At 36.4% G+C, this 24,124-nt stretch overlaps 1 long non-coding RNA gene across 2 annotated transcripts in view; it reads left to right on the forward strand.

Moving 5' to 3' along the window:
* The window catches only part of LOC309853866, a 354,063-nt gene that overhangs the window by 67,187 nt on the left and 262,752 nt on the right, over positions 1-24,124 (forward strand). For both annotated transcript variants that reach the window (XR_014306015.1, XR_014306016.1), the window contains one exon: positions 15,498-15,569. This is a non-coding gene — a long non-coding RNA (uncharacterized lncRNA). The remainder of the gene's footprint in view (positions 1-15,497; positions 15,570-24,124) is intronic.

Here is a 24,124-nt window from a genome sequence, read left to right on the forward strand (position 1 = left end):
TTCTTTAGTGAAATATGTGACCTTTGGTGCCATATTTCATGGGTTTGTATCCCACTCGTGGCATTCCTAAAACATGGTCTCAAGGAACTTATTTTATTAGTAGTATTACTACCTCTGACTGTTTATCCAAGGTGAAGCAACCAATAACATGTACCTTTCAATGTAGGAAAGATGTTAGGGTTTGAAGCCGACAGCCAAGAAAGAATTCTTGATTCATCTTTGGTGCAAAAAGGTGGTTTTATTAAAGGAGGGGGACAGGACTCTGAGCAGAAAGAGCTGCACTGGGGTCATTAGGAGTGGCCCATTATATACTTTCAAGTTGGGAGGGGGTTAGGGATAGCGTAAGTCTCTAAGGAATTCAGAAGCAAGGTTTTCAGGACCTTGAGGGGTCTAGCTATTTTTGGGAAAAGGTCATGAGACCCTTCAGATGTTTATCAGTGGACAATATGCTTGGGACCTGATTGCCAATATGTATCTTAGGGGTTTAGAGATAAAGGAAATTTCTAAAGGAATTTTTATATGTTAAAGTAGACTTACAGGATCCTGGCGGGGTGGGGAGGGTCTTCAGGCTAGGATTGCCTTTTGCCCTTAGCAAAGAGTGAACATCTAGGCAGTTGAGTTTCTAGAGGAATGTCACTCTGACTGTTTCAAGAACTTGTCAGTGGGCTGTAGGTATAAGGAAATTTAGTAACTTTTTCTTCTACCTTCATTTCCTACGCCATTTTTACAGTTATTTTGGAAGAATAACTATGTTAAAGTAAAATAAAAGTCAATAGAGCCATGGCTGGCAAGTAGAAAGTATCATGTAGATGTTAGCTCTCTTTATTTTAACAAACATCTTAGTTTTATCTACTTTACCCTTCGAAGAACTCCAAGTGTCTTTTTCATTTCATTTGTAACTTCTTCAAAGAGCGAGAAGAGCTATAGCTATCACTTGTAAAAATTTGGAGGATGCGCAATAAGGACCAAAATTTTAAAAGATTTGTTCAGGAAGCTAGGTGAAAATTACAGAAATTAGGAACATTTTTATAGCCATAGGCTTCATCCTGTCAAAAAAGCTGTGATTTGAATTTTTAATTTGTTTTATAGCTACATGGCCAAAACTAGTAATTCACCAAAATGAATTTCAATTTTCTCATCAATGAGAAAATGCTCTTATCATAGTAGGTACACGAAGTCACTGACACCTAGTAGGGTGTCAATTAATACTTATTGATTGAAAAATAATTATTGAGCTTCTGTTATGCAACAGACACTGATAGGTGCTATGAATACAACCTTTAATAAGCCCCTTATGGTTCTTACACTGAAGGAGATGTTCTCCTAAATTCCCATCTGCATTAGTTTTCTATTGCTGCTATAACAAATTATTACAAATTTAGTGCTTAAAACAGCAGAAAAATTTAATCTTACAGCTCTGTACATTCAGAAACCCAACATGGGGTCTCACCGAGCTGAAATTAAGATGTTAGCCCAGCTACAATCCTTCTGGAGCTGCTAGGAAACAAGCTGTTTGGCTTTTCTACCCTCTAGAGATGGATGTATTTCTTGTGTCTTTCTCCATTTCTCCATCTTCAAAACCAGCAGCTTTGCATGTCACTGACTGTGCTTTTGATAATATGTCTCCCTCTGACCACAACCTTTAAGATTCTCGAAGTTACCCTTGGCTTATCATGACATTCCAAGATAATCTCCTGATCTCAAGATCCAAAACCTTAATGACATCTACAGTTGCTTTGGTCATGTAATATATTATTCACATGCCCCAGACACTGGGGTATGGACATCTTTGGGATGGGGTCATCATTCCCCCCCTCATATATCATTGATCAGGCTTAAAAATGTCTACAAGTGGACTTTGTTCTGAATTCAGAAGGCCAAGAGAATGCTTACTGCTTAGTCACCGATATGTAAAGCACTTTCATTAAGTCTGCTTAAGTTTTATAGAGATGTCAGCTTGGTCAGGGCAAGGTACATTTTTTTTGTTCCAGTTTTTCCTTAACCCCCACTGTGAAAAAATTATCACTACTGTTGATGTGCTTAATTACCCAAGTTAAAGGGCATTAGGCAATGATACTCTGTAATGCTTGCTATAAGGAGGGCCATCCTTTATCATTAGCAAACTGCGTAGTGGTGAGCTTACAATTGTACATCTTACCTAGCTGATATTAGTAGCCCACTTATCAGTTTTTCGAATGAGATGAATCATGAGGTAGGGATGACGATGGGAGGCTGGAGCTGGGGTAATGATCCAAGGGGATTAATTAGAATTAGGTGAGAGCTGAAGAAAGCAACCAAGGTGATTTCAGTCAGAACCCACATGAAAAGCTCTAATTAACAGGAGTGATAGACTTGGCTTTAAGACCACTGGAGAATACGTGATGCTCAATTTAACTTTCTTAACTTGGTGGCCAGATAATGTCAAGTCTCAGTGTATTATTTTTTTAAGTGAAGGTAGAAAAATGCCCCTTTTGTGTGGTGCATTAACCATAAGGCTGTGTAAAAACCAAGAACCTTAAAGAGAGAGACTCCGCAGAGTGGGAGGTCAATGACAAGAAAGTAGTTCTTTTCAAGGTATTAATTTCATTGGAATAGATGATACCCAATGAGGCTAATAAAGGACGTGATGGCCAGAGGACTCTGGGCCGTAGAGGAAGCTGGGGACCTTGCTCAATTGTTCTAACATCTATGCCTCTCAATATACAACCCACTTCAGGAATAATTTAGCTGAGGTGCCATCCTAAAACCACATAAGCTTTAAATTTATCACTTCAGCAAAGTTATTGTTCCTTCAAAAAAAGGTATACAAGGTATTTTAGCTGCAGGGAGCATAACTACAGAAAGTGTTTCCTGCAGCGATTCTCTGCCTTTCTACTAAATTAACTGCACAAGAACCGACCATGTTACTGTATGACATTTAGTTTTTCTAATCTGTTTAATGCCATGGTTTGCACATGATGTATTCCGATGTGCTTTTATGTTTCAGATACTAAAAAAGCACATTAGAAGTGCAGTAGGGATTCTTTTACAGACAATATAACTTGTTACAAATTGCATTTTCAGAAAAATTATACTGAAAAATCCAATCTTATCTCATGATTTTTCCCCCCTCAAAATTACATTTTACCTCCTGTATGTCTTCTGTCTCTTGGGTCTACGCATCTTCACTTTGAGATCCTCCTGATTCATTCTTCTTTCCTCTGTGCCCTGTGGTAAATGAATTCAAATCTATTTTTAAGGTAAAATCGACAGCACCTCGAGATGCAGTCAGCATTTATGTGATGCTAGCACTTGCATGAATGCTAGAGGAGAACTTTGGAACACATTTTTGACTCACACATAGATTTCAGCCCTGTAACCTCTTTGTTTCTAGTAAACGTAGACCTTTCTTTAGCTCTCGGCACTCAGCGTGTGTTTATAAAATGCCAAATTAGTAATAAAGCAGTTCACATCTATTTGTCTATATTTTCAGCATGCTTATTTGTGAAATTATGATAAAAGAAAATTGAACCTCCAAGGAAAGCTTTATTGTCCAAGATAGATGCCCCCATACATATGTATCTGCATGCTCTATGCACAGTTGACCCAACATGGTTTGAACTGTGCGGGTCTATGTATATTCGGGTTTTTTTCAATATAGTACTATAAATGTTTTTTCTCTTCTTTATGATTTTCTTAATGACATTTTCTTTTCTGTAACATGTTATTGTGAAAGTACAGTATATAATACATATTACATACAAAGTTTGCTATTGTTTGCTATTGATAAAGCTTCTGGTCAACTGTAGGCTGTATATAGGTAAGTTTCTTGGAGAACTAAAAGTTCTACATATATTTTTTGTTCTGCAGGGGTTGGCACCTTATTAATGGAGCAACTGTATACATGTTTTACATTTTACAACATATACTTATCCACACAGGGAAATGCGGAGTCCTTACACTTGGTTATTGTGTGCTGGTTCTATCATCTTCTGGAAATCATATCTAGATTGCGTCGTGTATTTTAAGAGAGACATGAATTTTTGGATTTTGATAATAGCTATTTCCCTTTTAATTCTGAGAAATATTTCCTTTGTTTACTTTTATTTTTTTCTTACTTTTTTTTCCTTCTCTCATATTCTCATTCTCTTTTCTTCCTTCTAGGAGACAACAGTGGTACTCAGTATCACTTTATAAGTAATTTGTAGGGTATGCAAATAAGTAATTCAAATTAAAGACCTATGTAAGTTGTTACTTGATAGGACATCATATGAGAGAAACTTTTTTCTTTCTTTTTAATGAAAGCCTATATATCCCTGAAGTGGAGATACCTTGAATATTTAGATATCTTTCTGGGCCATTTTTGTTATCAAAGTCCTGCTTTCAGTTGGAATGATTTTCAGCTACTAAAATAGTTGATACCTGATCACGCTGGCCTGCCTTCAGCAAGAATCCTGTTGGGTTAGATTAGCAAGAATTCTTCCTTACGCTCTGGGGTTTCCATCTGTTGACCCTCAGTCTTGTCCGTGGATATATATTCCCAGTTGCCCACGCAGTATTCAGAGTTGAGCCCAATCTCTCTCCCCACCGTAAGACTCCATTACAGTGGTCCCTACCACTGCTGTAATGTTCTTCAATAAAGTCTTCCTTACAGTCTGCAATGAGTATCACAAATAATGTTCTTTTTACTGGTCTCCAAATGCCGGACCATCTTTACCATAATTGTCATGGCTCCTGGAGACAAGAGGTTAGACTTGTCACATTCAGGTAAACAGCTATGTTTTTTGAACTACGAAAGTCCCCAGGTTTTTTGGACCAGGTTTCTTTCTAAGAAATTGGACTGATTTGGAAATCAGCCCGAGAAAAAGATAATTAGAAACTATTCTAATAAGAAGGTTCTGACAGTAAATTGAGGAAACACAATTTTATTGTGGAAGTGGATTTGGGGAAGAATCACCTCTTATGCTTCGTTTTGGAGTAAAAGTGGTTGACATGAGTATCAATTTATCAGATTTCTCCAAGAGGAAGAAATGCTAGAACCAATTGTGGGAGAATTCCATGAGGTCAGGAATGGTGTCTCTCTGGCTCACACTCCCAACACCAAGAGCTACACCCGTGCTGGTTTCCAGTAGGACTTCAGCAACAACTTAGTGATACCCACCCACTGGCATTATAAATATTCCAGAAAGCAAAGAAAACCATTAAATTGTATAATGCAAACTGACCTTTTTGTTTTTGTATGCATACAAAGTTCAGCTTCTAGAAAGTGATATTTCTTCACTTGGTGTTTAGAGGTGATATGCACACTTATAACTATCACCATGAAAAGGGTGCTATAGGTCACAAATTAATTACAAATGTGATATTCAATTAGCCAGGTGGCAAGGATACTTCAGTTTCAACATCAATGCCCATTGTTTTACTGTCAAACATTTTCATTAAGGTTAAGATTCAATAAATAACAGGGATACAGTTTTTAATTCAAGATCAGCATGTAAGTCCAGGGGATGTAAATGCCAGAGGCATTAAACCACCTGTGATTATTCACTCTGGCTAGATACTAAAGCTTTAGAATAATATTCTTTCTCTCCGGTGCAAGTACTAACCTTGCAATGCTAATTTCCTTTGTGGTATTTCTTTGAAATGCAAGGAAGTATTGCTTGGTGATCAAAGTTTTCTGGTTCCCAGGTGTTGGGGTCAGTGAGGAGAGTCTCCTGCTTGGATAAATGATTTCCCCAAGTTGAAAACATTTTAAAGGAAAATGCCTCATTTGCAACTTGTCATCTGGGGACAAAGCACTAATCACATGAGAGCTTTCTTTGAAAGAGAATGCAAATGCAGTAGAAAGTTCTTTTGGTAAGGCTTTGAAATTGTTAAGGTATTTGGAAACCATGACAATTAAACTTCTTACTAGCCTAAACATCTTGCTTACCACTCCTTCATGAATGACTAGGATTAGGTTTTCATTGCATGCATTTCAGAAAAGAATAATTATTTCCTAACAACAACACACAAAAAAAGTGATTCAGAATAATCAGTATTAGCAGAAAAAAATTACCTTCTAGGTCAGTATCTTTTTCTGATTCGTTATTAGCTATGTCACTTGGGAAAGCTAATCCCTCTGAAATTTTGTGCTTCCTTACAGATAATATTGGCCATATATAGTTTATAAGATTAGTATGAATATTAAATGAAAGAAGGACTCTGATTTCCGTTACTAGAGAGACACTGATGTGTAGTATGTAATTACATAAGCTCCAGTATGAGACCACCTGGGTTTGATTCTTCTATCTTTCCAAAGGCTAGTATATGTCTTGAGAAAGTTAATGATTCTGTATGTACTGCAGTCCTCCTTTCTATAAAGTGGATATCACATAGGCACTGTTTGCATAAGGATGTGATGAAAATAGCATTAGGAAAGATATAAACAAGGTGGATCTGATATCAATAAAGTTTGGCTCATTTTACCATCTTAGGCAATGTTTGTATTCAACCAATTTTCATTGTCATCTTCCTTGCTAACATTTAATACCTGAACTCAAAATAAAGAGTATGCACTTAGTGTCAAAAATACTGCTCCACTGTATTACTTCCAGACTTGCCAAAGGCATTCTAATTCACTATTGTAAGTGTGCATTTGTCACATATTTTCTCATTTAAGAAGAGATGATTTTTGCCACTGGCTTCCCAGCAGGCATTTTCCTAGCCACTGGTGCTGATTCCTTTTGAAATGGCTAGTGTTAAAAACATTGATAACCGGAGAAGACAGCTAGTAGCTTTGTTTTGACAGTGAAAAGCTTTCTGTCTACCATGTCTACAAAGACAGCTTTGCAAATGCACAGTTAGCTGAGTGGAAAGTCATCATTTGTGTCTGAGCAGGGTCAACAAAATAAGGAGATGTCCACCAAATTGTGTTTGTTTAATTTTTTCTCCAACTACTTAAATTAGATCAGCTCTTGGAAACTGTAAACCACTTGGAAGACAACCAGCATTTTATATTTCCATTTATCACAGTGGCTGGCAAACCACAGAGTATTTTCCTAAGATATATCATTTGATGGGTAGGAAAAACCAGCTTATTGCAAAAAATTGACCCACTAAACTAAAGTCTTGGTAATATCACAGTTTGTGTGATACCAATGACAACGTCTTTCATCATTACCTTTTTCTGACTTTCTGATTGAAATGGGCAATTTAGGACAGTGACCTTATTTAACATCCTGAATTTGCCACTTTGGGGTAGTTTGACCTCACTATAGTTCAATTGCTGCTTCTGCAAGATGGGGAAAATGATGGTACTTACCTCAGATAATGTCTGTGAGGATTGAGTTAATGCACAGAGCCAGGCAGATGGCAAGAATTCATCTACTTACAGTAATAGAGGAAATTGAGACATGCTGAATTTCAGTATATTTTCTAGGGTGCACATGTGCATGTGTATGTGCACACACACACACACACACACACAAACTCTAAATCTGAATTGCTTATATCTACCCTTGAATTGCTTACCATCTCATTTTCCTGCTATCATCTCTAGAGACCGTGTCAAGATTACATTCATTTTTCTTTTTTTTTTAAAGATTTTATTTATTTATTTGACACAGAGACAGAGGTCACAAGTAGGCAGAGAGGCCCGCAGAGAGAAAAAGGGAAACAGGCTCCCTGCTGAGCAGGGAGCCCGGTGCGGGGATTGATTGATCCCAGGACCCTGAGATCATGACCTGAGCCGAAGGCAGAGGCTTTAACCCATTGAGCCACCCAGGTGCCCCACAAGATTACGTTCCTAAAAAAGCAAAAAGAAAGGGAGGGAGTAAAGGAAGGGAGTTAAGAAAGAAAGGAGAAAGGAAGAATGGAAGAAGAATTATAAGATTGCAAAGGTATTTATAGGACTGATCATTTCTGATTCCACATGACTCAGGCTGTTCACAAATTGGGGCTTAAAGAAATCACATATGGGACTTCATAGGTTGCACTGATTGACTTGACTGGCAATATTCATTGTAGTTTTGTTTGTTTGCTTTGTTTTCCTTAAAAAAGGCACCCAAGGTTTATGCCCATAGCTCTCCGCAAGATCTCTGGACATCTCCACAAGTCTTTGTTTCTGTTCTGCAAAACTTCTGTAGATAGCCAGTAGCTGGTGATGGTTGTCATCACTCTTTTAAACATATTTCTGTCACTGCTACAATACTCTTCTTCTTCATTCACCTTTCACACCCACCTTCCTGGAAACCCCTGCCCCGAGTTGCAGTGGGAGGTGGGTGAAGTCCACAATGTTTGAACTTACTTGGAGGGAAGCATGTAGAATCTACTGCAAAGCAAACTCTTGTTGGTTCATTTTTCTCACCAGGATGTCATTATGAAATGAATGTTCCACTAGCCATCATTGTTTTACTTCCAACAGGACCAGGAGTCGGGGTATAACCACAACCTTGTACACATCCAGCCTCAAGGCCAAAGTTAATGATGGGATGGTTTCAAAATGGCCCCACCTCCTCTCACTGACTCTGATCAATTTTATACTCCGTCCAAATGGGATTATTCTCTGTTCCTATGTGCTCCACATTTACGTTCCTCTCTGAGCTCTGCTCTTCCTTTTCCCCCCAACTTAAATTCTTTCCTCCTGAGAGCCCACAGAAACCCCAGTTTACCTTACAGAGCCTTTATTAAACCTACAATGTAAACCCTTCCTTTGATCTCACCAGCAGGGAACAATGTCTTAGAAGAGAAAGGGGGGAGGGGAAGGAAAATAAGAAAGAGAAGGAAGGAGAGGGATGAAGAACTGAAGAAAGGAAGAAAACAAATTATTTGTAAGTTATTCTGGAATTAGTATCTTTGCTTTGAAATGTGGAACAAAGTCAGGAGATTCTGTATTTAAATCTCAGTTCTGCCACTTATTTATTGTGGGACCTTGAGTATGTTTTAGATTACCCTGGACATCAGTTTCTTCATCTGTAGAAGTGAAATAAATAAATAAATAAATAAATAAATAATATATATATATACATATATATATATATATATATATGTATATATATATACACACACACACACACACACATATATATATATATATCAGAATAAGAATTTGTTCTAATATAAATCTTTTACCACAGTGGTGGTTGTAGGTTTGGCAATCAATAAATTGTAGTTATTTTTATCATTACTATTAATAATAAATAAGGATAAAAATACGTTTTGCGGTGCTTGGGATTCTCTCTGTATGCTAAGCGCTATCTTTTAGCACAGAAAAACCCCTTAGCTCATGTGGAATTAAAGAAAAAAGCAAAGAAACAAGGCTAAATCATGTAATAAGAGAATCAGGGGAACATGAATGCTTACACACATGCACTTTTAAAATATTCAGTAATTATTCTAACTTCTCTAAGTGTTTCCATTTTACTTCTGGGAATAAAATGTTGTGCACCTAAGTCTCTAACTAAACTCTTAACATGCACATGGTGCAGATTTCAACCAATGAACAAAAAATGAATACGCCAATAATGATTCAATAATGGTTGCGTTATTTTTTACAATTATATTAGTGCCACATAAATGTCAAAACACTGCAGAAGTGAGTGATGATCATTCTTACTGTGTGTCTTTGTAAAATTCCCTACCTGCATTCAGGATTCAAGAGAATGAGAGGGTCTCTTTTTACAGGAGTGTGTGTGTGTGTGTGTGTGTGTGTGTGTGTGTGTGTGTTTGCATATGTGTGAATGCAGGCACATGTCTTCCTTCACTAATATTGTTGTAGGGTGAAGATAAATTTTTAAAAAGACAGAATAAGTCATAATTTTTGCTTTAAGGAACTTACAATAAAGAAGAGGAAAGGAAGGTTAAAATGAAATTTTTTAAAAAAAAGTAAAATTTTTTAAGTGCTTGTGTAAGCACAGTATAAAGTAGGACATAGAGATCACTAGCCATTTTTCAGACCATCCTCTCCAGTGAAGACATAGGCCATGATAACAACAATGATGACACATATTACTCATTTGCTAGTTACTGTATCTGTGCCAGATACTGTGATGTGTTTTTATGTATGGGAGAAAGTACATGTACCATAAGTATTGAGCTTGATAAAGTTTCATGAACTGGATATTTACTCATAACCAGCATGCAGACTAAGAATCAGACCATTAGAACACCCCATAAGCTTTCCATGCTTAATTAACATGAATAGTGTTACTGTGAAGTAATTTATATGTATAGGTTTTATGATGAAATATATATACATGTATATATGTATATATAAGTACCTCAGTTTATAAAGATACTCACTGTTCTTTGTCCCTAGAAGCTCTACTGTTTTGTCTTTGATATTTAGAGTTGCAATCCATCAGTAATTAATTTTTGAGTATAAGAGATGAGGGCAGGATATAGTTTTCTTACATGGATAGCCAACTGAGTGAACACCATTTATTGAAAGTATCAAATAAGTTTTGTTCAGAAATTTTAAAATTGTAAAAGACCTTCCAGAACACTGATATAGGCATGTACACAAAAGATTGATTATAGATAAACTGTGGCCAAAACCCAACTCAGTGCAGCTCAAACGCTTCGGACCCCTAACATCCCATAGTTGGAAGAGGTGGAAGCCGTTTGGAGATAGGGCTGGCTCGATTGGGAATTTGAATGGCTCTGTTATCCTATTTCTCTTTTTCTTTTCATTCTCTTCCCCACTCTTTCTTGTTTCTGGGTGTTGGCCTTATTCTCTTCTATTTTTGAAAATGAATATTATGTATCTTCCCTGTTAAAGTCCTGTTATATACTTAAATCACTCAATTTTTCATTTTATATCCATCTTTCAACCTGGAGTACTGTAAGTGGGACTTCTCTGCTGGAGAGGAAATTAGAATAAACTAATTCATTTGCTAAAGTTAGGTGTCCAGAGCTCAAGTTTACTCATGGTAGTTTTTTTTTTCCTCTAATGAGTTTTATTGTGGTGTTTTATATATATTATAAGCACATGTAATATATATTTAACTGAATTCATTTAAATTGTACAAACAGTCAGTTTGGACAGATACAGTCACCACAGTTGGCAGAACCATCACCACAGCCATAACACAGAATACTTGCTTCACCCCCAAAGTTTCTTTGTGTCACTTTGTAGTCTATCCAACCCTTTGAACCTCCAGTCATTACATATGACTTTACCTTTGCCCAGGGCATACAGTCTTTTGTTAAAGATAAATCTGTTGCGGTTATCATGTACACCATTTCATGTGGACATACATCCTCATTTATCTTTGCTAAATAGGGGTCATATTGTGACTGCATGCTTAACTTTTTTTTTTTTAAGATTTCTTTTTATTTTATTTTTTGACAGAGATCACAAGTAGGCAGAGAGGCAGAGAGAGAGGGGGGAAGCAGGCTCCCTGCTGAGCAGAGAACCTGATGCGGGGATCAATCCCAGGACCCTGAGATCATGACTTGAGCCGAAAGCAGAGGCTTAATCCACTGAGCCACTCAGGTGCCCCCATGCTTAACTTTTTTAAAGAAACTTCAAAAGAGTTCTAAAAAATGGTATTACCATTTAATACTTTTACTAACATGTATGTGAGCTCTTGTCAGTGTTGTTGCTAGCACTTGGTACCATCAGCTCAGTTAATTTTAAACCTTCTACTGGGTGTGTAGTGGCATACCATTGTGGTTTTAGTTTGCATTTCCCCAATGTGTAATAATTTTGAATTTTTTTCCCCCTTATGGTTCAATCATTTTTCTTCACTTGTGGGGTATTTTTGTATGGAAGGAAACTATCTTTTTCCTCTACTCTTCTAAGTTCTGGGCTTGATTTCCTGTGACACAGGATATGCACACAAAGGTTTTTAATACTGGTTTTGCATGACACAAGAGCCTTAGAAAGGTAAGAAGACCCAAGGAAGCAGTGAAACCTGAGTGTCCTAATGCTAAACGTGATGAAAACCAAAGTGATGGAAAAACATGGTCGGATGAAAAGGATGTGATCTAAGTGTAGTCAACTAGGGGACAAACCAGGTCCTGTCCAGATTTCTCCACGTGCCATGGAGATAAGAATGTTCCTTTTCTCCAGGTTATAGGGAGGGCATGTCTCACAAGAGCATTTTATGAACTCCTTCAGAGGAAGGTCAGAAATTTCTTACTGCACCTTCTATTTCTCAAATTATTTTAGCTCATTCAGTATGCCAAGGTGCCCTATATGGGTGTGGGGTATCCTGAACTCCATTAAGTCTATTTAAATCATTTGTCCATTCCCATATTTAGGTTTTTGCTTTACTCTGAATAAGTCTCCTTTATCAGAAATGTTTTACAAATATGTACCAGTTAAAGAGGTAACATTTTAAAAAAATTTTATGAATTCCAAATTGTACTTTTTAAAGTGTATCCTGTCTAAAAAAGAATAATAATGCTTGTTCTGTAGCCATCAAGATTTTCTTCAATGTTTCCTTCTAGAAGATTTACAAGTTAAACTTTTATATGGAGGACCATGATCAGTTTTCGTTCATTTGTACATATGGTGCAAGGTAAAGGCCAAATTTATTATTTCCTGTTCTGTGTGGATATCTAATCCTTCCACCCAGAGTTCGCTGAAAAACTTTTTCTCTAATAAATTACCATGACAGCTTTGTTGAAAACACAATGTGTGCACAGATGCACACACACACACACACACGTATTCCCATTCTGTTACACAGATCCATGTAGAGGTCTTTGCCTTGTTTCCAATATTATTAGAAAACTTTCCATATTAACTCTGATGTTAGCTCTCAGTTTTTTGTATAAGTCCCTTTATCTCTAAGACCAAGATCATTTTGTCCCTAATTTTCTGAAAGTTTGTATTTTCGGTGGGTATTGGGTGATAACACATATCAAATACTTTTTCTGCATTCATTGACATATGGTTATTCTTTTGTTAATATGGTGAATTATTTTAATTGATTTCCAAATACTATTCTGTGTTTTTCTGGAACAAACTGTTTGATCATGGTATGTTATCATCCTAATATATTGATGGATTTAATTTACAATTTTTTAAAAGATTTTATTTGTTTGTCAGAGAGAAAGAGAGTACACACAAGCAGGCAGAGTGGCAGGCAGAAGAGGAAAGAGAAGCAGGATCCCTGTCAAGCAAGGAGCCGAATGCGGGACTCGATCCCAGGACCCTGGGATCATGACCTGAGCCGAAGGCAGTGGCTTAACCAACTGAGCCACCCAGGCGTCCCTAATTTACAATTATTAAAGATGTTTGCACATCTGTTCTTGGGGAACATTAATCTGTAATTTGATCTTATAAAAATGTTTTGTTGGGGCACCTGGGTGGCTCAGTAGGTTAAAGCCTCTGTTTTTGGCTCAGGTCATGATACCCGGGTCCTGGGATTGAGCCCCACATCGGGTGCTCTGCTCAGCAGGGAGTCTGCTTCTACCTCTCTCTCTCTCTCTCTCTCTCTCTGTCTGCCTCTCTGCCTACTTGTGATCTCTGCCTGTCACATAAATAAATAAATAATCTATAAATAATAATCTTTATTAAAAGTAATAATCTTTAAGAAAATAATCTCTTGTCAAGTTTTTGATATTAGTGTTATGTTGGCTTCATGGCATTAATCCAGAATTTCCTTCTCTTGTATATATTCTGAAAGTTTATGTGTAAGATTGGGGTTATTTATTCCTTGAATGCTTGATTGAATTCAGCAGTGAATGCATCTGGGGCTCACATTTTCTTGGTAACATTTTTTTACTAACAAGTTCAATTTTGTTAATACACATAGGACTATTCAGATTTTGTTTTATCTTACTTCATTTTTATACATTGATTTTCTAAAGGAATTTGTCCATTTCATCTAAATTGTCAAATTTGTTGATGTGAATTTGTTCGGAATATTTTCTTACAAAATATTTTGGTGTTTGAGAAAACTACAGGAGTAGTTTAATCATTCTTGATACGTCTAAGATTATTTTAATTTGTTTGACCTTTTCAGTTATCATTAAGTAGTTTACTAGACAAAGGGAGATTTGGGTAGAATTTACACACAGAATTTGGAGTCCTATTTTCTGTCTATCCCTTTCCTTTCTGGGATTTCCCCCCTCAGTCTAAAACATAATAAATGTCCTTCTTTTTTTAAGTTTTTATTTAAATTTTAATTACCTATGGTATAATATTGGTTTCAGGAGTAGAATTGAGTGATCCATTACTTATAGATAACACCCAGTGCTCATCACAAGTGCCTTCCTTAATACCCATCACCCATTTAGTCCATCCCCACCCACTACCCCTCCAGTAACCCCGAGTTTCTTCTCTATAGTTAAGAGCGTCTTGTTTGCCTCCCTCCCTCCCTCCCTCTATTTTTCTTGCCCTATGTTCACTTCTTTTGTTTCTTAAATTCCACATGACTGAAATCATATGGTATTTGTCTTCTTCTGACTGTCCTATTATCCATAACATAATATACTCTGGCTCTATCCATGTTGGTACAAATGGCAAGATTTCATTCCTTTTGGTGGCTGAGTAATATTTCATGCATATATAGATGTACTATTCATAAATATATAGATATATAGATATATATGAATATGAATACACACATACACACACACACACACACACAATACTGGATACATCTCTACCCAACACATATCATGATTCTTAGTCACTTTCCAACTGGCTGATTGAGTCAATGAAACAATTCTAATTTAGAATACAAATAATTTAAAATTCCATTCAAAATTATTTATCTTGCATTTATTTGCTATGTGTTATCTACTATCATAATTTCTGGAATCGTAAAGCAGAGAAAATAGGTGTGGTCATTGTTTTTGTAGAGTTTACTGTTTAATTAGTGGATCAGACATTTTTAAAAAATAAGCCATAAAAATACAAATGAAATTGCAAAATGCAAGGCAGTCTCTGTAAGTATTATACAGAGCATCCTCAGATTATGAAAAGTTAATACTGCTTAGAAAGGGGAGTCAAAACACATGTTTTGCATTTCCAGCATGCTAACTCTACCAGGAAATCAAATGATGACTTCTTCCCCTCTTTCTTTCTCTGCATTTTCTATTTGGAGTTTCTGTCAACCTCTATGATAAACACAAGACTGAACACATACTGTTTACTGATAACGGGGGATATTCTGATTCATAGAATTCTCTTTTCTGTCATTCTCTTCAAGAAGAGGCAATGTTGACAGATGTGAGCCTTCTGGGGTCAGGTGGGAGCCTGAGAAGCGTTGAGGACTTCATGTGCTCAATAGAAGTAGGTCCATGCAGTTTACCAAAAGATAGAATAGCACTGACATGAACATTTAACAGAGAAGGGGCATGGGAATTACACAGTTATTGGTATATGCTTTTTTTTCCTTTACAGGATTATCAGATTATAAATTCCATATATCCTTTTATGGCAGACCATAATGTGCATGTATATATTCACAGATTGACTCATCGTCAGTGTCCATCTGTCTGATAGCAAAACAGTTTGCTTTAAGGGCATACAACAAATATTTTGAGGTAGATGATTGACTGTAATTTTTTTATTGCAGAATTTGCCTGGAGAAATGACAAAGTTTGTCAGAGTGTTGGATCATGGGAGAAGATTGCTACTTTCACAACAGGTATGGACCTCAGTTAACAAAGACATATTTTTCTTTGTGTTCTTTTAATGAGTTAAATCAAGATTATTTCCATTGTAAATCTTCATTATAACACTGTGGTGGCAGAAACTTAATCTTGGTCTATTTGAAGCTTTCCTATTTATTTATTTATTTATTTATTTATTTATTTTTAAATTTTTGGCTAGAAGCTGGCTGTCCGCGTTTCGTTTCTGAAGGGCTGGACATAACTTAAATTTAGGGTTGGGAAGGCAGATGGCTCTATTCTCCAATTTGTGCACATAGATCCTCATTCAGATACATTAGAATCTTAAATTCTTGTCTTTCAGTTTTGAATGCTTTCTTTAGTACATAAATCTACCACTTGGAGGCACTAGAATACTATATTGATTCTGAGTCCTGCTGGGACACAAGCATTTCCACCTGGGTAACTTTGTTCCAATTTGCCTACCTTGACCATGCAAGCTTTCTGTCTCTGATGTCTTGTTGTCCTCTAAAGACTCTGCTCTGGGAACAAGAAATAGGCCTTTTTTTTTTTTTTTTTTTTGCATCTCCATATAGGACTTATTGAAGACTCTGCTGTGATCTGTTTTCTTCATCCTGCTTTCACAGAAAATAATATTGTTTTCCACAATCCAGGCAAGAGGTGGTGTGGGGAGTAGGGAAAGGAGACTTGCTCATTTTCTGTGTCCATTTATTTCTTTTCTTCCATTTTTTCTATTCCCTGATGTTCATAGTTTTCCTGAGGACTGTAGTTCTAAAATACAAAAACCTAGATACTTATTTTTTTTCCTTCTCTTTCCTGCTTTATTTACTTTTTATATTTTAACTTAAGATACTGAGTTGAGATGACAGAGTGCTTGAAAGAGAATAAAGAAAGAAAGGGGAGATTTTTATACCAGGAACAATGAGGAGGAACATAGGTTACTTTTGAATTATTTCTACCTTGCCATTTTTGAGAGATATTTGAATCCTACATAGCCCAGAGGGAGGTTGAGCTACAGTTCTTATGAGAGTAAATTATAATTATTGGTCTCTTTCACTGCATTTTAAGTGTGCATATTTTTGGTTATTCAATTGGAGAAAGTCATGGAAGTAAAAAAAAATGTGTATGTGCTAAATCAGGGATGCAGCACAATAAATCCAAAATATTGAATTGGAAGTAGATTAATTGTGTGAGCATATGAGATAAAAAATGAACAGGCTAGGATTTAGTTTACCCATGTTATAGATCATTGTTGCCAGTAACTGAGGTGTGTGACCATGGATTATTCATTCTGTCTTCCTTATCCTTATTTTTTTTTTTAATTTTCTTTTTTTACATATAAAAATGATGGCTTGGTAAAACTGTGCTTGGTAAATCTTTATCAACTATACCTTTTGTGAAAACCTCTAAGGACCTTGCCAGCACTTAACAAGACTTTCTATTCCATAAACCAAAATGAAGACCAGAAGCAATTACCAAGACACATGGGGTGTATATCACTTTTATTGGAGAAAAGGGCATGCAGAGTAGCTAAACTATCAGACTGAATGACGGGTGTAATTACTTGCTCAGTTCTACAATTTTGTCTCATATTGTCAGTGATTTTTTTTTTCCAATACCGCTGTTTGATTTTTGTCTTTCCAGAAGAGAGAGACACTGTAAACTTTGTGTGTAGCATACCAAAACACAATGTTGTATACAGGCGTACTGGAAAAATATGGTTTGAGGCAAACTTTAGGTACTGATATCTTTTATTTTGGCCTCTAGAGAATCAGTCCCTCCTTTTAATCCTTCCTCAGTGTTAGAACAACAAACCAGAGGAAACTGCTCACTTAATGGGTTTTTGGTTGAGGATTGATTAAGGGAAGATCGTAGGAAGAGATGACCAAAATATCCCTTCTTTCGCACAAGATATGCCCACTGAAGTCCTTTATGAACCTCCCTTTCTATCCCTATCCTGTAAGAAACATATTGGTGATAAGACTCGTCAAAACATACTGGAATTTGGCTGCAGTTAATAATGAGTGGAATTATTATCTCAAAGGGTTAAAAAATATATTAAAAAATGAGACTCCTCCCTAACTCTTTCATGTGCTTCCTCTTTTTTCATCCACTTGTTAAACAGCCATTTTAGGTCCTGGACCAACAGAACACAATGGCCACACTAACTTTTCCACAGCCTGAATGAGAGAGTGTATTTGAGCTCAGTCTCATTGTTGGGGTGTATCAGTCTCTCTTTCCTCCTTCTGGTCCTCCTGTTTCTGATTCTCCTCCATTTACAGCTAAGCATATAAGCATATTGCTCTCAATTATTTAGACTGAGGGGAGAAAAAAAGGTTGTAATTAGGCTTTATTTTTGATCAGGGTTTTTACTCAGCCTCTTTAATTGGGATCTGAATTAGAATATTAGCCACTTAGACATCTATGGATAAAATGAAACTTTGATTCCCATTTGGCTCTGGTTTGTTGTATGACTTTCTTTTTATGTGAGAGAGAACTGAATTTCTTGATAGGATTCAGGTATTCAAATTCTTGCAAGGACAACATCACTACAACCAAAACTCCTCAGAAGTCAGGGCTTTGTGAATAAAGCAGCCTTAGGTTCTGGGGCACCTGGTGGTTTAGCGGGTTAAAGCCTCTGCCTTTGGCTTGGGTCCTGATCCCAGGGTCCTGGGATCAAGCCCCCTGCATCAGGCTCTCTGCTTGGCAGGGAGCCTGCTTCTCTTCTCTCTCTCTGCCTGCCTCTCTGCCTACTTGTGATCTCTGTCTGTCAAATAAATAAATAAAATCTTTAAAAGAAAAAAGGCAGCCTTAGGTTCAGTTCTTTCTTCTGACACTGCATATGTACACACAACATACATTTTATTTTTGTAACCCACTAAGAGACAGTTGCTATTTTAGTCACAGGTGATGTGGAGGTAAATCAAGCAGTGACAACCTGACTTTATTGTACTTGTATTTAACTAAAAGATAAATACATATTTGCAAATTTATTCCTTGGTAGTAATAAATTCTAGGAAGAAAATAAAGCACTTACTAACCTACAGTAATTTAAAGAGTTATTTAACTTCTTAGAGCCTCAGTGTTCTTATTTGTTAAAAAGTAACAATTGAAAATGACCTTTGGTTTGCCTTTTTATATGGTAATGTTGGGATAAAGCTATCTAATAATAAGAAAAAGCTATTTGAAAACTCCAAAGTAATGTTCCATGAGAAGGGGGGGGGAGTGAAAAAGTATCTAATCTCCTCTCTTTCATTCACATAAACATTGTAATTGTCCAGGAATATCAGATTGCTTGTTTTTAACCATCTGTTCCATTTCTCTCAATATGGGCTGCACTTTGTCTCCCCTTTGAATAGGTAGCTTGTAACAAATCCCAACAAATGTTCACACAGATTTTTAATAATTTTAGCAATTCATTTGGAAAACCTTTGTGTTGCAAGCACAGACCTCAGGTACTCTGAGTTGGCAAAGTTTAGGGGGAAAAAACCACACACACACACACACAAAGAAAGAGCTGAAAATAACCACAGGATGAGCATATTGGTCAAAATGTAGCCGCAGGCCCAGGCCATGAGACCAGGTTTAAACATGTGGAAGGTTTTGGCAGAAGCTCTGGTACTTTCATATTCAACAGACTTTGTGCTTTTTTGTATCAAAAAAGATACCTGGAAATCTCAAAGTTGATGATACTTAAGTAACACTTGCATATCAAAGTAAAGTTCTTTTAAAAGTTACTGCGTATTGAAATTTTAGAATGATTCTAAAACTAATTCCCCATAGGTTTCCATAGACATGGCTGTGAATATTAACGAGTCCTGCTTTTCCAAAAAAAAAAAAAAAAAAAAAATTTGATCATAAGCATCTAAACAAAACCCCCTAATTTTCTGATGATACTGTCAGTGTATCATAAACTTGGATATACCTTTTGAGGAATTTCTTTCTCAGATCTTGAGAATACACAGACATGTGGAATCATCTTGAATTCAACTGTTTTTATTGTTACTTGGACTCATCTGTTTTTATTGTCAGTAGTAATAACAGCTACAAATATTAACTGCCTAATCTGTACCAAAAATTAGACTTATAATTGTATGCATATAATTTCTGAGCGCCCAGTGTCCATCTCTAAGGTTACTCTTCTATCTTAAAACTTTAAAAATGCTGAGTTAAGACATGAATTTATTTTTCTCACATATAACTAAAAACTTAGAGGTAGGTTGTCCAAACCGGATGTTGTGGGTCCTCAGTGTCCCTAGAAACAGTCTTAACCTCTTGTATTCCTAAAATGGGACCCTGGTTCTCATCATGAGATTTGGTTGCTGCAACAGCAGTCACCCAGTTAATGTTTAAAGTGGGAAGAAGCAGGGAAAGGGAAAGGCAAAAGGAGCCTGCCAATTGAATTCCTTTTAAAAAAGAGTTTGTGGAAGTCCTATTTCATGACCATTGGCCATGCCAATCAGCCAGCATGTTTCAAAATGGAGATAGCTTTATCTGGTGTATTACCTCCCCAATATAGGTGTTCTTTTATTATTCAGTCAAAGAAGAAAGGATATTCACAGTCTCTGCTCTAGCACAAAGACCCCATTTCTACCACAAAGAAACTGATATATCATTTGTTAATTTAACTGTGTTTCTCACCACCATTATAGCATGAAGTTTCGTATGTCTGGACATATGATCAGGCCATTTCTTCATACATTCCAGGAATACCTATTCCCTCCTGTCCTATGTTGATAGATATGACTCATATTTAAGATGTCCTCACATACCCATTCTGTGACTTATATACTAATTCTCCATACCCAAATGAATGAATCATGCCTCAGTTGTTATACAATTATTCAAAACTATATGCTTGTGCTCATCCTGTGTTTTATTCTTACTGAGTAGCTATTTTTTTCTTATTCACCATAATGAAGCTTAAATCCAAGTGTCTAATCCATTATCATCACCATTGTCGCCATCATCATCCCTCTGTCTTGCCTGGTACCCTCTGTATTAATATTGAATAATACTCATTTTCCTGTTGCAATTGCATATCATAACTGATCTATAAGCCACATAAACAAATACAACTCTCTGGAAGTAATGCGTGATAAAAAAAATAATAAAATAACAGAAGGCCCAATGAATTGAACTTTATAATTATAATAATGTTTTTCAAAATCTAATTCACTACAAAGAAGTAACTATTTGATTGCAGTCAGTATAGCTCTTAGACACTAAGCATGAGAGATATGCCTTATTGTCTTTATTTATAAAACATTATGGGGCACCTGGATGGCTTAGTGGGTTAAAGCCTCTGCCTTCAGCTCAGGTCATGATCTCAGGGTCCTGGGATCGAGCCCCGCATTGGGCTCTCTGCTCAGCGGGGATTCTGCTTCCCCCTCTCTCTCTGTCTGCCTCTCTGCCTACTTGTGATCTCTCTCTTCCTCTGTCAAGTAAATAAGTAAAACCTTTTAAAAAATGATAAAAACATTATATATTGCACATTCATATTATCTAAGACTTCTGCTAGATTCTAAAATAACAGTTTCTAATTTCATTCTCTTTTTTTGACTTTGCAATATCAGGATTGACAGTCTTGATGACCAGTGTAGCTGCTTTTCCCAAAGTGATTTCATTAGTGTTAGAGGGAATGGTGTACCAGTTTTGTCTAGTAAAAAATGTTTTGGATTTCTTGTTGTTCATTGTGGATACCAGCAACTGCTGGTTGCTGCTGGGTACATGCTCTTTGTCACTGTGTCGCTTTTATAATCAACATTGGACTTTAAAATCTGGCTCTTGATTCCCCCCCCCAGCATACTACTATCAGTGCCTAATTTTGATACAGTGGTTTGTCTAACATCAGATGTACTTTCTGTCCTTCACATATTAGATTCCAAAAGATGCTTAATTCTAGCTTATCTTTGTAGGTAAGAAATCACTGCCACCTCCAAGGGCAGTGCAAAGGAAGATAAATATTTGTATGATGTAATTTCTTAATATTATTTTCAAAAATTACATTGTGCAACAGCCTCATTGAAGTAAATTTGAATAATTTTAAAGATTTAACTGAAGGTAATGACACATTCCCAAACATTTGCTAAGCAATTAGTTTCATTATCTTGTAGTCATTCCTACAGACCCAGGGATGGTTACATTTTGGAGGAATTAACCTTCTGTTTTTCATGGCTGAGTTTGGCTCTGTGTACAATTGAAGATATTTCTGGCATAATGCCAATAAACAAATATGTATGAATGTTCAGCCCTTACCAGATACATGTGAGAATCAATAACTATGAAAGCACCATGCTTCTAATAGCATCTTCGTAATATGCCCAAGGCACCTTTGCTAAAACTATTTACGCTTCTTAAAAAAGTTGCTGTGCATACACTATGTTAGAATAGTCAGCAAGACTCTAGTCTCCTTATGGTATTTAAGCTCTAAAGAGTCCCAGTAGTTAATGTAAACAAGAAAACCCAAGCAAGGGAAACTGCATGTAATTTTTGATTATAATGTGTCCTAGGAGAAGATATCTACCGAGACCTGTCAAACTAGGATCTATTTACCACCAGTGCTGTTTCCAATTTTTTGCTTGATCTTCAGTTTACAAACTTGATTCTAAAACTGTATCTTCTCCTGATTATTTGAATAATTAATTTTTTAACCAAACTATTTCATTATCTTGCTCATCTACAGAAAGAATGAAATAATGATGATGATGATGATGATGATGATGATGATGAATCCCTTTATAATGCTAATTCTGTTTGTAAACTCAGCTATGTGTGCAGCTGTATATTTCTGGCTTTGGGGTGTTTTTTTTTTAATTTTTAATTTTTTTAAAATTTCTTTTCAGCGTAACAGTATTCATTGTTTTTGTACCACACCCAGTGCTCCATGCAATCTGTGCCCTCTCTAATACCCACCACCTTGTTCCCCCAACCTCCCACCGCCCGCCCCTTCAGGACCCTCAGGTTGTTTTTCAGGGTCCATAGTCTCTCAAGGTTCACCTCCCCTTCCAATTCCCCTCAACTCCCTTCTCCTCTCCATCTCCCCATGTCCTCCATGCTATTTGTTATGCTCTGCAAATAAGTGAAACCATATGATAATTGACTCTCTCTGCTTGACTTATTTCACTCAGCATCATCTCTTCCAGTCCCGTCCATGTTGCTACAAAAGTTGGGTATTCATCTTTTCTGATGGAGGCATAATACTCCATAGTGTATATGGACCACATCTTCCTTATGGCTTTGGGGTGTTTTTAAACTCAAAGCTTTTTTTTTTTTAATTTACCCCAGACCATTATAATTGGGAATATGATTCTTTTACCTTCCTAATTTCTCATGTGGTTCTTTCTGCTTTCTTGCATCCTGGGGTTTCTTTCATTTATGAAAGAATTAATGATTCTGTATTCTTTATGGGATTTGGAAGGAACAGACATGGTATTGCCTGTCAAGTACTTAAAGCTATGCTGATCACTTGTCAGCTCTCCATTAACATTAGTTTCTATTATCATGTGTGTAAACATATTTCTGTCTCTGGATGTGTTTGTGGAAATGGATGGTACCTTTATGAGTAGCGATTGAGAAGGGAAAGATAAACTAGAGTAAGAGATTTGGAGAAAACCCGGCTTCCCTTGGATAGTTCTGTATTAAGTTGTATTATCTCACTTTCCATTTTAATAATTAATCCCCTTATCTGGATGAGGGTAAAACAGATTTTTGTTACTTTAGTGAATAAATAATACAGTATGACATAATTAACTGCAATCAGGAAGAGGTAGAAGGAATGCCTTCCTTTAGCTATTACTTTCTGGGAAAAAGCTGAAGTTAGTTTGTAAGGCTGATGTAAGCACCGTCACATATGACTTCAGTGTGTATTGCAAAATTCTAGATATTTCATCTTTTTTTTCTCAAGTAATTTTATTTTAAAGTTTTAATAGAATAATATGTATTGCCATTTGCTCTTATAAAATAATCACTTTCATACTTGGGGGGTTGATTCACATTTGATATTTTAGTGGTATTAGAGTTGAGGGGTTTTTTTTTTTTTTTTTTTTTTTTTTTTTAACTTTTTATTTTTTATAAACATATATTTTTATCACCAGGTTTACACACTTCACAGCACTCACCAAAGCACATACCCTCCCCAATGTCCACTCTTAATCTCACAAAACAAACTGAGGGGTTTTTTTTTTTAATTATGCTAAATGAAAACCAGGAAAAAATGAAAGTTCTATCACCAGTTCTGCAGCTGAGCAATGGTCATGTTGCCTTATATTCTTTAGTGTGGACACTGCAAAAGGCTTCCTATATTAGGGGTTGTTTGTTTTTATACCTAGTGATACTCTCCCACTCCATTTACCATCCCATGGCCTTTACCACCTGCAGGCTGATCTTTACATACCTCTGCTGTTTGCCTGCATCATTCCCTGTGCCAGAAATGCTCCATCATCTCCTTTCTCGTGGTTCCTTCCTATGCTTTCCTCAAATCTCACCCCAAGCCTCTTGCTTCCTCAGCAGCTATCTCTGGTCTTGCTGACTCACTTGACTATATACATCTCTTCCAGAGCACATATCCACC

Source organism: Mustela nivalis (genome assembly GCF_964662115.1).
Source record: "Mustela nivalis genome assembly, chromosome: 18".
In the NCBI taxonomy this organism is placed as follows: domain Eukaryota; kingdom Metazoa; phylum Chordata; class Mammalia; order Carnivora; family Mustelidae; genus Mustela; species Mustela nivalis.